The 13,619-nt window shown below is 37.3% G+C and overlaps 1 pseudogene across 1 annotated transcript; it reads left to right on the forward strand.

Annotated features, from left to right (window-relative positions):
* The first annotated feature begins 313 nt into the window (after positions 1-313).
* Positions 314-13,108, forward strand: LOC308491982 (large ribosomal subunit protein mL45-like; annotated as a pseudogene). The gene is made up of 4 exons: positions 314-477; positions 10,487-10,601; positions 12,221-12,695; positions 12,831-13,108. The product of its transcript is annotated as a large ribosomal subunit protein mL45-like (transcript).
* Positions 13,109-13,619: the final 511 nt, after the last annotated feature.

A 13,619-nucleotide genomic window follows, 5' to 3' on the forward strand; every position in this document is an offset into this window, starting at 1 on the left:
TGCAGAGTCAGAAAATTTTGAAGGACTTGAGCTGGGAATAAGAAAAGGACATAGAGTCTCTCTGTGACAGATTAACGTAGCTGAAAAGATGGATGGAGGCTGGAGAAAAGGGATGTGTATTGTGTTAAAGAAAGGGAATAGAAGTCAGTCGCAAGTACATTGGAAAGGGCCTGTTGTAGACCTAAGATAACATCCATGATCCACATCTTGTACAATCCCCTTCCTTTGAGTGTAGACGGAATCTGTGCATATGATGGGATATCACTGCTGTGCTTATGTTATATTATACGGAAAGGTTGGAGGGATTTTGCAAATGGGCCTGACTTTATCAAGTGATCCTTTTCAAGTGAGAAGCTCTCCTGCTGGCCTCAAAGAAGCAAATGGCCATGCCATGAACAGCCTGGGAAATGGGCAGTCTGTCGGAGCTAAGGGCCTCAGTCCTGCAGCCACAAGAACTGGATTCTACCAACAACCTGAGTGAGCTCGGAAGAGGACTCTGAGCTCCTGATGAGACTGTGTCCCAGGCAACAGCTTGACTGGGGGTTTGTGAGACCTGGAGCAGGAGACCCTACTTAGGCTCTGCCCAGGCGGCTAACCCATGGGAATTGTAAAACACTAATTTTGTGTTGTTTTAAGCCACTAAATTTGATACACAGCAATCAAAAACTAGTACAAGACTTCTTTCAAAATGTTAGCATGGGACATCAAAATATCTAGCCAGGCTTCTAGAGAAAAACATCACAGTGACTTGGGTCATTTTGGAAGATATTTGACCTATGTGATTATCCCATGTGCCTATGTCTATTCTCGTATTTCAAAGACATGAGAAGAGTCATTCTTGATCCAATTTTTAAGACCATTTTCTTATTGCTTAGTTTTACAGTGTTTTGCCAATGGCTATTGACTAGGAGATTTCAAAATCATATAGTAATATTTTCTACTTATTAAATAATCACATTAGAAAGTGATAAATTTATGCCAGATTGGTTCTTCTTTTATCAAAGACTGACATCTCATTCCTATAATTATATTCCCAATGGTCTCACATGGATTTTTCCACTCACCTAATGGGTTCTGACCTATAATTATTGTTATTGAAGGAAATGAAAATAAATGTCTTAATAATTTTCTATTTAGCACTTCAGGCAATTCTAAATTGGATGTTGGAGAGCTTGAATATAGACACAAATTCTTAGTGCTGATAAAGAAAAGAGAAGAATTAGTTGCTTTGGAAAGAGTCATTCAAAACATTTTAGTACCACATCCTCTTACTTTTACATTTAATCTATGCTCTTCTACTTAGAATCCATTGGAAGATTAGTAATCCCTGTAACATTATATGTTTAAATAAAGAAATATTTACATATTTTTGGCTTTTAATTCATTTTGTATGTGAAAGAAAAGCAAATTTTTTATTAAGGAATAAAGGAGTCCAAAGAAATCAAATTAGTACTGTCCCTTATATCCTCTCGTAGGGCCAGTGAATTTCTGAAGATACAAGATTAAATACATCTCTATAACTGGTGAAAATGGCATATTTAGGTTAGTCAGTATGCATATTATTTTTTATTTTAGAAATTTATTTTACAATAATGCCACAGAGTTGAGAATAATCTTCTCCATCTGTTGTGAGGTTGCTCATGAGAAAGCTAGCAAATGGAATGGCCAGACATATATAGTTTAGATGTAGATGTCTGCTCTTCCTTCTTTCTTATTCCATTTCTTGCCAAGAAGTAAAAGTGGCAAAAATCTTCCAAAATCTAGTCCCCCAACCTGCAGTGCAGTATGACAACAGCTGCTCGGAAAATCTTTGAGAGATAGGGGCTAAAAATGCTCAGGAAGGTGCCAGATAGCACAAGAATTTGAGGGAGTCACTTCGTTGAAGGTGAAGCGCTAGGCTCTTTCTAACTGCAAGGGTATTTCAGGCTGTACTTACATGTGTTAAAAGCATGTGAGGACACTTAGGAGGCATGTTTCACATTCATTGTTAGCATCTTGAAAGAAGTTTCTGGCCTGAGTATATGTAACACTCTCATTAGATAAATAGCATTAGATAAATAGATCCTGTGACACCGCCTTTCTCTCTGAAGGGAAAAAAGGATACAGCATTTCCCAAAGCATAGCATCTGATAATACATCATACTTGTCGTCAGAAATTAAGCTGCACCAAGGAGAGCTAATGGAGCAGAACAAAATCCTTAGAAACAAGTCCCCTTTGTTGTTACAGAGCTTTTCACAACTCACTCTTCTTCCTTCTGAGTTTGTGGCACCTTAGCACACAAGAACTGTGCCTCTTTGGAACGTAGGAAGTAATAGGTCAGTTACTCTGAACTAAATTCAATGCAGATTGCAGCAGGTCAAGTTCTTTGCCAACCCATTCACAGGCCTCTCTGTGCTACTTCAGCCAGGAGTAATTAGTGCACTAGCACATAACATGTCAAACCCTTTGGAAAGTAATCGCTTCATAATGTGGGTAGAAATAAAATGAGATGGATGAATCTAAGTACCTAAATGTTAGCGTTTGTTATACTCAAAGATCAAAGTAGAGATAGCATGATGTCAGTGAACAAAGGAAGACAAGGCTCACAAAAACACTTGATTTCAGAATCTGCATAGCAAGTACAAAACCCCAGCCCCCACCACCATGATTTTGATGCCCCCCTTTTCTGCCTCCCAGGATTGTAAAGATACGTAGAACATCCCAAGTCCTAGCTGGGTTAGACGTCTCAGATTGCCTCCAAGACAGTGCATCTTGAATACTAGGAGGAAAATGCCTTGGCCTTTTCATTGTATGGTTTTAAGTAGATGTTTCTTCTACTGGTATCCTTGGCTAGTTCTGTGAGCTAGGGGTTGAAAATGACTTCACTTAATTACTGTGGTCACTGCTGATGCTTGATACAGAGCTTGAATTATGAAATAAACTTCCATATTTACTCTTTTGACTATAACTACTAAGTGCATGTATTTATATGATAATATTAATGAAAAACTTCTTTCTCCATAAATATTAAAGGAAGCTCCTAAGTATTGTATTTAAGCCGCCAACTCTATCATATCAGCATCTTTTTCTAAGAATTCTTTCCCATTTTTTTCCCACCTCCAACTCTAGTTAATTTATTCAATACAATTTTAAAAATTATAAGTGGCCTTTTTTGGAACAGTTTTAGGTTTACGGAAAAATGAGCAAAAAGTGCAGAGAGTTCCCATATGCTCTCACCACCCCCCAGCTTCTCCTATTATCTCCATCTTGCATTAGTGTGGTACATTTGTCACACCTGATGAGACAATGTTACAACAGCATTGTTAAGGAAAGTCCATAGTTACATTAGGGTTTACTTTTGTATTGTATTCTATGAGTATTAACAAATATATAATGGCATGGATATTTACAATCCACCGTTGCAGTATCATAAAAAAAAAAAAAAAAAAACAAACAAACAAACAAAAAAAAACAGGTACTATTTTGAGTGTTAGTTTTCTGGTTCTGCAGACATTGTAAAACTAACCAAGAAAAAAACTGCTGTATTTGCTGAGGTAAAGAAGAGCCAATCCATTGTCAAGTTACCACCAATGGACCCAGCACTGCGTATGTTTCTGTTGAAGTGAGTGGCTGTGGACATAAAAAGGATGCTTTCCCTCTAGCTTTTTCATTTCTGGAGATGAAAAGCTGTCTTGTGTATGTTAAAGTGGGCAGATATAAATGCAAATTAAGAGGAACATCCAGATAAAATCTTTCACCCACTCTGCTTACTATTTTGTGAATGTCTACATTTTGAATCTCATGTCCCGAGGGTGCCAAAAGAAATGTAGTATACAAGTGGCCACTCTGGTCAACGTTGCTCAAGCAGTAGTTCTCTGTAATCAGAAGTGTCTGGACGCTGATGGTAACCACTTTGAGCACCTCTTGTAATTGTAGAAGTTAAACGTGACTTGTATTCATCTTTTGTTATCGGTACACATTGAGTATTACAATTTTAATAGTTTTTCCTTTCTTAAAATGTGTATACATTATTTTGGCACCCTTTATGTAAGGAGGATGATCGTGGGAGCTTTGGTGACATCAAGGAAAGCCCTTAACAAATCTTTCTCTTTAGTAATTTTCTTCATCTTTAGTAATTTTCATGCTCTTTTTAAAATTGTGTGTACTTGATCTTTTTCCCTGTTTCATCTCGATTAGGTTATGACATTTGATTATCAGACCAGCCAAAGAAACTTTGAATGGTATAAGAAATTTTTTTCCTCCCCAACAGGAACATTCCCAATGGATAAAATTTTACTCCCTTTTTTGACAAATATACCATTTTGACAAGTAGAGCATTACATAGAATTTCTGGTTGAAATTCCCATATTTTATTGTTCAGAACAAAGTTTCTATGAGTGTTCTTGGACATGTCTTTTTACACAAGTCCAAGGGTTTTCATTTTTGATTTTTGTTTATACCCAGTGATGGGATTGTTGCATGGTATACATGTTCAGTTTTTACGTGCTTACTACTAAACTGTTTGGTAAAGTGGATGAAAGTTTACATTTCCACAAGAGTTAAGAGTTTCTATTGATTCACATCTTTGAGCATACTTAACAATTGTGCAAAATTTTAATTTTTGATAATTTGGTATGTGTGAAACGGAATAGAGTTGGTCATAAGATCTCTTTTTTTAAATTTATTGGGGTGACATTTGTTAGTAAAATTACATAGATTTCAGGTGTACAATCTGATTCTTGGTAGTGAACACCCAATGGGATTTATAGATGATGTAATACATAATATCTCTTAATATCAGTCTGACCTCTCTAGCATCTGTGATCATGTTCCTTTTTCATTACAAAATTGTTTACTTGTGTTTCTCTCTTTTTTAAATCAATGTGGCTAGATTTTTGTACATTTTATTTGCCTTTTTTAAAAAGCAACTTTTATCCTTTGTTTATCTTCTGTGGTATTTTTTGGTTTTCTATCTCATTAATTTTGTGTTTTACGCTATTACCTTTTTCCTTCTTCTTTACTTGGTTTATTTTTTCTTCATTTCTAATTTCTTAAATTAGATAATGATTGTATTAATGTTGAGCCTTTATTCTTTAATAAAGTAAGCATTTAAGGATATGTTTCCCTCTAAGTGTTGTTTAGCTCTTTCCTGCAATTTAAAATTCATTAGCATTCAATTTTAAACACTTTTTACTTCCTATTATGACTTCTTTTTGAACTCATGAGTTATTTACAAGTGTTTTAAATTTTCTAAATGTTTGGGTTTTTCTACTTGTCATTTTGTTATTGATACCTAAGTTAGTTATGTGAGGCCAGAGAATCTTTCCTATGCTTCACCATTCCTTTGATATGCACTATGGCCTAGAAAAAAAAATCAAATTTTATTGTTGTGTGGAGAGTGCTTGAATAGGTTTATTCTCTAATTGGTCCGTGCAACATTTTATATATGTCCATTAAGTTAAACTTGTGAATTCTATCACTTAAATATTCTTTGGTGTTTTTTTTTTTGTTTGTTTTGTTTTGTTTTGTTTTGTTTTAATTAAATTTATTGGGGTGACAATTGTTAGTAAATTTACATAGATTTCAGGTGTACAATTCTGTATTACATCGTCTATAAATCCCATTGTGTGTTCACCACCCAGAGTCAGTTCTCCTTCCATCACCATATATTTGATCCCCTTTACCCTCATCACCCACCCCCCACCCCCTTACCCTCTGGTAACCACTAAATTATTGTCTGTAACCATAAAGAACAAGACAAACAAATGAGAAAGAAATATTCTTTGTTTTTAATACTATTTTTTGATTGCTCTAGCTGTCACTTTCTTACCATTGACCATGTAGGCCTTAAAACATTCCCCTCAGTTTGGCTAAACTTTAGATAGGATTCTTCCTGCTGGGCTCCTGACCTCCCTTGGCTAGAACATTTACTTTAGAAAATTTGTCATTATAAATGCTTTCTCTGCCCCTTTGAATGTAAAAAAAGTTTTGAAAGCTTCTTGCCAGTTTTACAACCCAAGAATGTCTTTCTCAAGATCCTAGAAGCCATCCTTTGAAGTGTAACCATCAAGAAATACAGTACCCCTTACCTGCTAGTCTCTGTGGGAGGGGAGGAGTTGTAAAAACTACCTGTCATTAAGATGTTTGTTATCTTTTGTGGTCTTAATGTTTTAGTCATGTAATTTTTAAATCACAAGTATATATTTTGATATTTTATAAATGATCCAATCCAACAATCTTTGCATTTTAGGTGGACAGGTAGTCCATTTGTATTCAAAGTGATTATTGATATATTTTGAGTTGGTTCTCCTTTATATTTGTTTCACATTTTTTGTTGTTGTTGCTTTATCTAATGTCAAGGTTGATAAAGGAAATTTTCCTTGTTGTTCCCTTCTTGGGTTGGAGTTTATTTTTCATTCAACATCTTATAAAAGATATAGATAAACGGGGTCTAATATATGGTGATGGAAGGAGAACTGACTCTGGTGGTGAACACACAATGTGAGATATGGATAACATATTACAGAATTGTACACCTGAAGTCTATGTAACTTTACTAACAATTTCTAACTTTACTAACAACTGTCACCCCAATAAACTTTAATTTAAAAAAAAAAGAAAGATATAGCTCCTTGGGATCCCAGAGTCATCTGGGGGCACTCATTATAATTCCAACTGGAATAGATCTTGGGAGTTATCTTCTACGCCTAAGGTTATAGTTTTTTAACCAAACATAATACGAATCCCTCCTAGAATTTTTCTATAGACTTGAGGTAAACACTATTTTTTCATTCTTTCAGATTTATTCTTATAGGTTTTAAACATGTTGGATTTTCCTTTGAGCACTTCACCTGTATTTCAGAGGATCTGACTGTATGGTGCTAAATCACTTTCTAAATATTCTGAAATTCATATTTGTATTTACACTTTGATGAGGGAGTAATTTAAGAGAGTTTTAAAATTTTTACATGGATGGGTTTTGGAGTTTTCATGTTTTATTTTTAGCTTTATTTCCTTTTGGTCAGCTTCTACCAGGTTTTCAGTATTTCCTTGTATAAAGCTGCTGTGCCAGTACTTCTCAAAGTTTAATGTGTATCCAAATCACCTAGATATCTTGTTAAAATGCAGATTGTGTTTCAATACGTCTAGGTACATTTCTAGCAAGTTTTCAGATAATGCTGATACTTCTGGTCCGTGGACCACCCTTTGAGTAGCTGATACTATGCTAAGGTCGGGCTGCCTGAAGCTTGAAAAAGTTAAAATCGAGAGACCTGGTTGGTGTAAAGAAAAGCAGGTTTATTCGGAATTCCGGCATTCTGGGAGGATGGTGACTCCTGTCCAAAGTCCATCCCTCCATTCCTAGATAGGTCCGAAGGTTTTATAGGGACATAAGAAGAACAAAGAAAATTCATATTTGTATTTACAGGCTGACGTCCTTCCTGGGGTCTGGTGTGGTTTAAGATAATGTTATCTCTGGACTGGACCACCACAGTTTGGGACTTTACGTGTATTCCAGTGTCTGGGCTCATTGAGAATTGAGAAATTGCCCTTTCCAGGTTAGGATTTTGTTAATTAAATGGATTAACGAGGTATGGGTTGTCTTGAGAAAGGGAACAAAACAGTTCTTTCGTTAATCAGTGAGGGGACAAGCAAAGAGAAAATAGCTGCAAACTAGCTAGGTTTAATTACAGGTGGCTAGATAGCAGGCTGTGTGGCGAGTCAGCCTGCTAACTAGTTAAGTCAAATTACGTTATTGATTTACCAATTTTCACCGTTACATAGCAAGGTCCCATATCATTGTTTGAATACTTTTTGGAGTAAATCCTGACCTTATTGTCACCTGTTTCTTGCTAAGTAGTCCCAGCTAATACTTTGGTATTTTAAAAAAGACTATCTCATGTAATCATCACTGCATCCTCACCAGCAGATCTGGAAAGTTAGTTTTCCTACTGACAAAAGTGAGCCCGAGTGTACAGCGGCTTACCCCAGACACTTATCAATCTTGGCTTCTCTGTCACACATCCTGTACCAGTTGTTTTCCAAAAGGATTGGGGGAGTATGCAGGTGACATGTACATTGGCGGCACGTGCAGATGACTAGGTGACCTCTTAAATTTAGGTAATATGCCCTAGAACACTTTTTCTCTGAATCTGTTGTGTCTGCTTTCTCATGGGCTTGTCCTGCTTGCTGCCTTCGGTGTTTTTTTCTTTCCAGTCAAGGTGGAAATGCTCTTGACCACCCTGGAAACCCTCTATATGACAGCTTTTCTAAGTATGGATTTCCCATCTGGGTGTCTCTTTTCAGCTGACTAGTTGGCATCTGTGAAGCTCTATTTTATTATTATTATTATTATTATTATTATTATTACCACTTTCTCTAGTAGGTTCCTAATGCATGTTAGCATGATACAAGTTTGGGGAAATCTTCAGTGAAGAAATCTGTTTCACTTTGTTTAAACCTGTATTTCCCAAACAGATTACCTGGCCATAAAATTCTTAGTTTTGGTGGCAAAGACATTCTTTTACAATTTGCCAGTTTCAGGATTTGATGTAGAGATATAAACATATACTTATCAACGACCACTTTCCAAATTTGTACTAAGTAACAAGTATTATCCTGAGCACTTTGAAGATATTATCTCGTTTTATACTCACAGTCACTGTGTGAGGTATTATAAGCTCCGTTAGACAGGAGGGAATTAAGTACAGGCTTATATAAAAAACTTATATAAAATATTTAGCCCATTCAGGACAGAGCTCAAATTGCTTGGCTCAAAAACAGGTTATGTATCTTTTGGGGATGCTTTGCTGGTTTTCAGGTACCCAACACTGGCCCTTTCCTTGGGAAAAGGACCATTTAGTTAATTCTGTCATGGTCTATTTAAAATTTAAAAATGGGGGCAGGTGGTGGCAGTTGTGGGAGACTATTGTGCAATTGACATACTTTACCAATAAAGTGAATGCCCAGAAGGGTGTGTTTGTCACCTAATAAATGTGGCTCACAGAAACATCATTCTCAGGAGAGATTTTAATGTATTTTACAGGTGTTTCTAAGCTGCCATGCCTCTTCCTCCGGGGCAGCTTTGCAGAACTGATGAATAAGAGGTGACATGGCCGGGGATTTCTGACTGGCACACCTTATGTGAAAAGATGGAGGGCTCTGCTCTTAGCCAGTTAAGTTGAATCTAATTTTCAAAACTAAATGAGAATAATAATGACAATGAAAGGTCCAGAACACCACTTTATTATATCTTATTATGTTGTCGTTCTGGCAACAACAGGAAAAAAATTTTTTTTAATCCTGCAATCCAATTAGGGCGCAATCTGCATGAGAAAAGAACTAGCAAGAGATAGTGGAGGCAGGAAATTGTTGATGATTTTCATTATCTGTGATGCTGCTAGTAAGAGCTATGTTTGTCTTCACGTTGAAACTGTGGAGAAAACCTGACTCTTCTTGGCAGCATTAACTCCTTTTACCATAGCGTCTTGCTATTTAAACATGCTTCGAGCCCTGGAGGTTCCTTTGGAATGTTTTCCTTTCCAATGTGCCTAGGGTTTTCTGTTCTGAAAAGAGAGACTGGAGAAAATCGAGGGGGCTCTAGATGCTCTTTCTGACTTAGATGAACATTTTTGTCATATTTAAAATTACAAGGTTCCAAGGGGCTTAAATGGAATGAAGACTGTTGGCTGCAAATGCCTGTTCTCCCATTCGAACCATGCTGGGCAATGAACTCAGTCTCCATTTTCTCCCTGTGATGAGGGATCACAGTACCTTCCTCATGGGTTGTGGCATGGATTTGAAGGAATGTAAGATATAAAGTCTACAGCCACATTAGGCATTTCATGATTAGTAGGTACGTAGTTTCTTATAACGAGTCTTGTGAAAATTTGTAAAGGAAAAGAACATAGTTTAAATATTAACCATACATTGGGATGCAAGACAAATAAGCAATTTTCAAGATTGGCTGGATTTTTCTAATTGTTCTACTTGAACTGGATTTTTCCAGTTGAGGTGGAATTGGAGGGCAGTTAGTTCTTGGACTCACATCTTCCTCCATTTTTGGTAAGAAGATTATCTTCACAAATGCATTTTTACGTATGTTGACTGCAAACAAAAAGTCAGCCAGATATTTCTCCAGCAAAAAAAAAAAAAAAATGGGTTTATTCTGGAACAGAAAGGAATTGCTGTCCGGTACATGCAACCATGGCAAACCACGTGCAAGTCGCTAAAACAAGAAGAGAAAAGGCTTTTATAAAGAGAAAGGGAAGTTGGGAGGGGCTGTTAACACAGTTTCTCCCGTTGTGCTTTGCCATTCTCCAGGGTATGACAGCTCCCCCTCTGACCTCTCTACTTCACTTTAAATGAGGTTTCTGTTGATTAATTTTTACACATACATAAGGCAGATGATCAGATTGCTTTTTGCATCATGTTTGGGATTATAAATCTTTACCACTCATGCACTAACGAATTAATACAAAAACAGTCTTTTTTCATGATATTTCACAGACTTGGAAGTCGTCACTATCGAAGCATCAATTTAGATGTAACTAATGAAATGGTCTTTAGCTCCTTTCTGAATATTTTTCTGCAGGTTCTGATTGAAAATATTTTAACTGATAAGGTGGGATTTGAAAAGAATAGTTCGAGTTAAGATAGGCAGGTAGACTAATTTAGCTTTCAACATCTTACCTTTCCTTTCTAGTCTATCTCTGACCTTTCACATAGCTCCTTTCTTGAAATATAATTCTTTAAATGATTTATTCTCATTTATCTGTAATTTGGAAAACTGATATTTTGGAAATTATCTGTAATTTTGAAAAAAAAAAATTTGGCTTAGAGTGATTCCATCATGAGAGAAATTAGTTTCTGTCAGACTCCTATCTGCTACTTCAGGCTGGCCCCACACCAGCCAACCAAGGCCGAAGAGCCTGCAGTTTTCATCATTTGAAAGTATCAGATGAGCTGGACTATCACTTGAACCCAGATGTTCCCACTTAGCAACTGAAATTATTCATATAGATCACAAATACCAGGGCTGAGGGGAGGTGTTCATTCCTAGGCCAGGTGCTTAGAATTATAAAGGGAAATTTTAAAAAAATTAAAGTAAGATGCTGAGAGAATCTGAAGTAAGAGTCTGCTTTTATTTATAGACATGAAAGTTTTTCTCCCTTGGACACCCAGACGTAAGTACCTGAGTGAGTGTGTGTATGTGCATATGCATATGTGTACCTATGTGTAAAAGTGTATGAAGTTGTATGTGTGTGTATGTGTGCGTCATGCATGTGCATGTACCCACATAAATAACCCATTATCTGGAGAGTCTGTTGTATCTCGGAAGCATCATAGGCAATCCAAACGGGAGTGATTCCTTTCTCTTTCTGATAATATCAGTAATTGGAAGTCTTTCTATCTTCATTTGCTTACGCCGTAAAGAGATACCAGGAAACCAAAGTACAGAGGTCTGTGCCCACTACAATTCCATCTAGTAGGCTCTTTTGCCCCAAGATTACCTAAATTTCCATCCGGATTATCATCCCCTGAGAGGTTGCATGGTGGTGATGTGTATGGTCTGTGCCTCAAAGAGCTCAGTGTTCAAGTCTCTGCTACTTAATGGTCTTATAATCTTGGACAGATTTTAACCTTGTTAAAATTCATTTTCCTAATTTGCAAAATAGAGGACATGTAACTGAGAAGCTTGTTGTGAGTACTGCAGAAAAGAAAAGTTGTAAACTAGCACAGTGTCTGGCATATATTTAGTGCCAAATAAGTGTTAATTATTGATACTTTTGCTATAATTATTATTACTAGTACTTGATTATTACTACTGCCATCACTACTAGTATAACTATCAGTACATGTAGTCCATACTGTTTCTGTTATTCCTTGAAGATTCTGTGGCTAATAATCTCCAAATGCATTACAATTTAGACATCAGAAGAGAATATTTTAATGTTGGACATTTTAAATAAAAGCAGAAATTGTAATAACTTATAAGAATGACTTTTACATATGCCAAGCTTCTATTTGGAAGTGAAAAGTCTATTTATGATATGAACAATTGCTCCTAATTTATCGGTGTTTCAGATATGGCTGTATGACTGTCAGATTTTATTAATATGAGACTCACCTATAAATCTAATATTGAAATTCTGACTGGGAAAAAAACTATGCATCTCAGATGAGTTTCTGTGATTGAAAAACAATTTCAAAAGTCATTTTGACAAGGCTTTAGGATGGTAGTCTCGGCAAACAGTCCTAGTGACTAAGTTCATAGCTATAGTTCCAGTGAGAAGCAAAAAACATTTCACACCGCCTACCTATGAACCCAAATACAAATCAGAAGAGGAATTTATAGAGCACACCCGGAAAGCAGGACTGGTCATCCCTCCTGAATGCTTGGCATGTTTCATACCTCTGACCACCTGACCTATACAGCGGGAATCTCTGATGTCTGTGTTCCTCCAGAGGGGCATGCTCAGGTGTCATCTCTTTCAATGGAAGGACTGGCACAAAACTGAGCGATGGAAGAAGACTGTGGAATCACAGTTGTCAATACAGAAGATAAGACAATGTGGTGACAATTTTAAAATAAGCAACTTTCCTAAAAAAGTTAAGGGTATTCTCACTGAAGCTCAACTTTGTCTAAACAAGTCAGAGCATGACTGACTTCATACCTTGGCAACTGAAAACTGTTTTCCAGACATGGTCTGGGACATCAAATAGAAGACCTTCCGCTGGAGCTTTGTAGATTCTTTAGAGCCTCCCCAAGGGTTCATGTTCGCTGCTCAATGCTGAACCAGGGCCACATACTTATATGTAGCCAGGTAACCGTTGCACGCATACCCGGCAGATATTGGCAGATTAATGTATGGACTCAAAGATGGGCCCAAAGATGTTGGAGTCTGTTGTCTTAGAAAAGCACCTGACTGACCCGGTGAGAGTTGGAGAATGCATGGCAAGATCTCTCTCACACACACACACACACACACACACACACACACACACACACGCCATGGGCACCCCCTAAGCAGCCCATCCTTAAGAGGGTGATGATCCCTGGCCCCCAGCTGGAGCCCTGGGAAGACAGAAGAGCCACAAGGAGAGGCCCATAAGCCTCAGCTAGGCTAATAGCAAAAGTGACTTCTGGCGTGAAGCATGGGTGATGAGGTAGCTGGGAGCTGTGAAGTCATCCATCTCCATCACGCAATAGACAGAACTGCCTTTGTTCCCTCCTGTCCTGCTTGGGTCTTTTCGGCAGTCTTATCCTCTACAGCCATGGCTGATGGCTCGGCCCAGGTGGGCAGCTGCTCTGCACAGCCATGGACCCACTTCTTTTTAAATTTTATATCTAGCTTCTGGGTCTACATAAAAGACAGTATGTTTCAGAGAATGTCTGGTATCAATTTTTCCTGCAGCAGGTACTGTCAGGAACACACTCACAGAATTTTCTTTTTTATCACAGGGTAGGGTCAGAGTTTGAAACAAAATATACTCTTAGGGTTTTGGATAAATTGTGGTAGGTTCTGTTCATGTCCCCTGATTCAGGTTAGAAGTAGACCAGCCTTCAAATGGCAGAAATGAAGACAGGCTTAATTGTGAGTGGTGTGACTTCCAGGAAATCCAGACTTGGAAAAAATAA

This window comes from Rhinolophus hipposideros (genome assembly GCF_964194185.1).
Source record: "Rhinolophus hipposideros genome assembly, chromosome: 23".
NCBI classification, from domain to species: Eukaryota; Metazoa; Chordata; class Mammalia; order Chiroptera; family Rhinolophidae; genus Rhinolophus; species Rhinolophus hipposideros.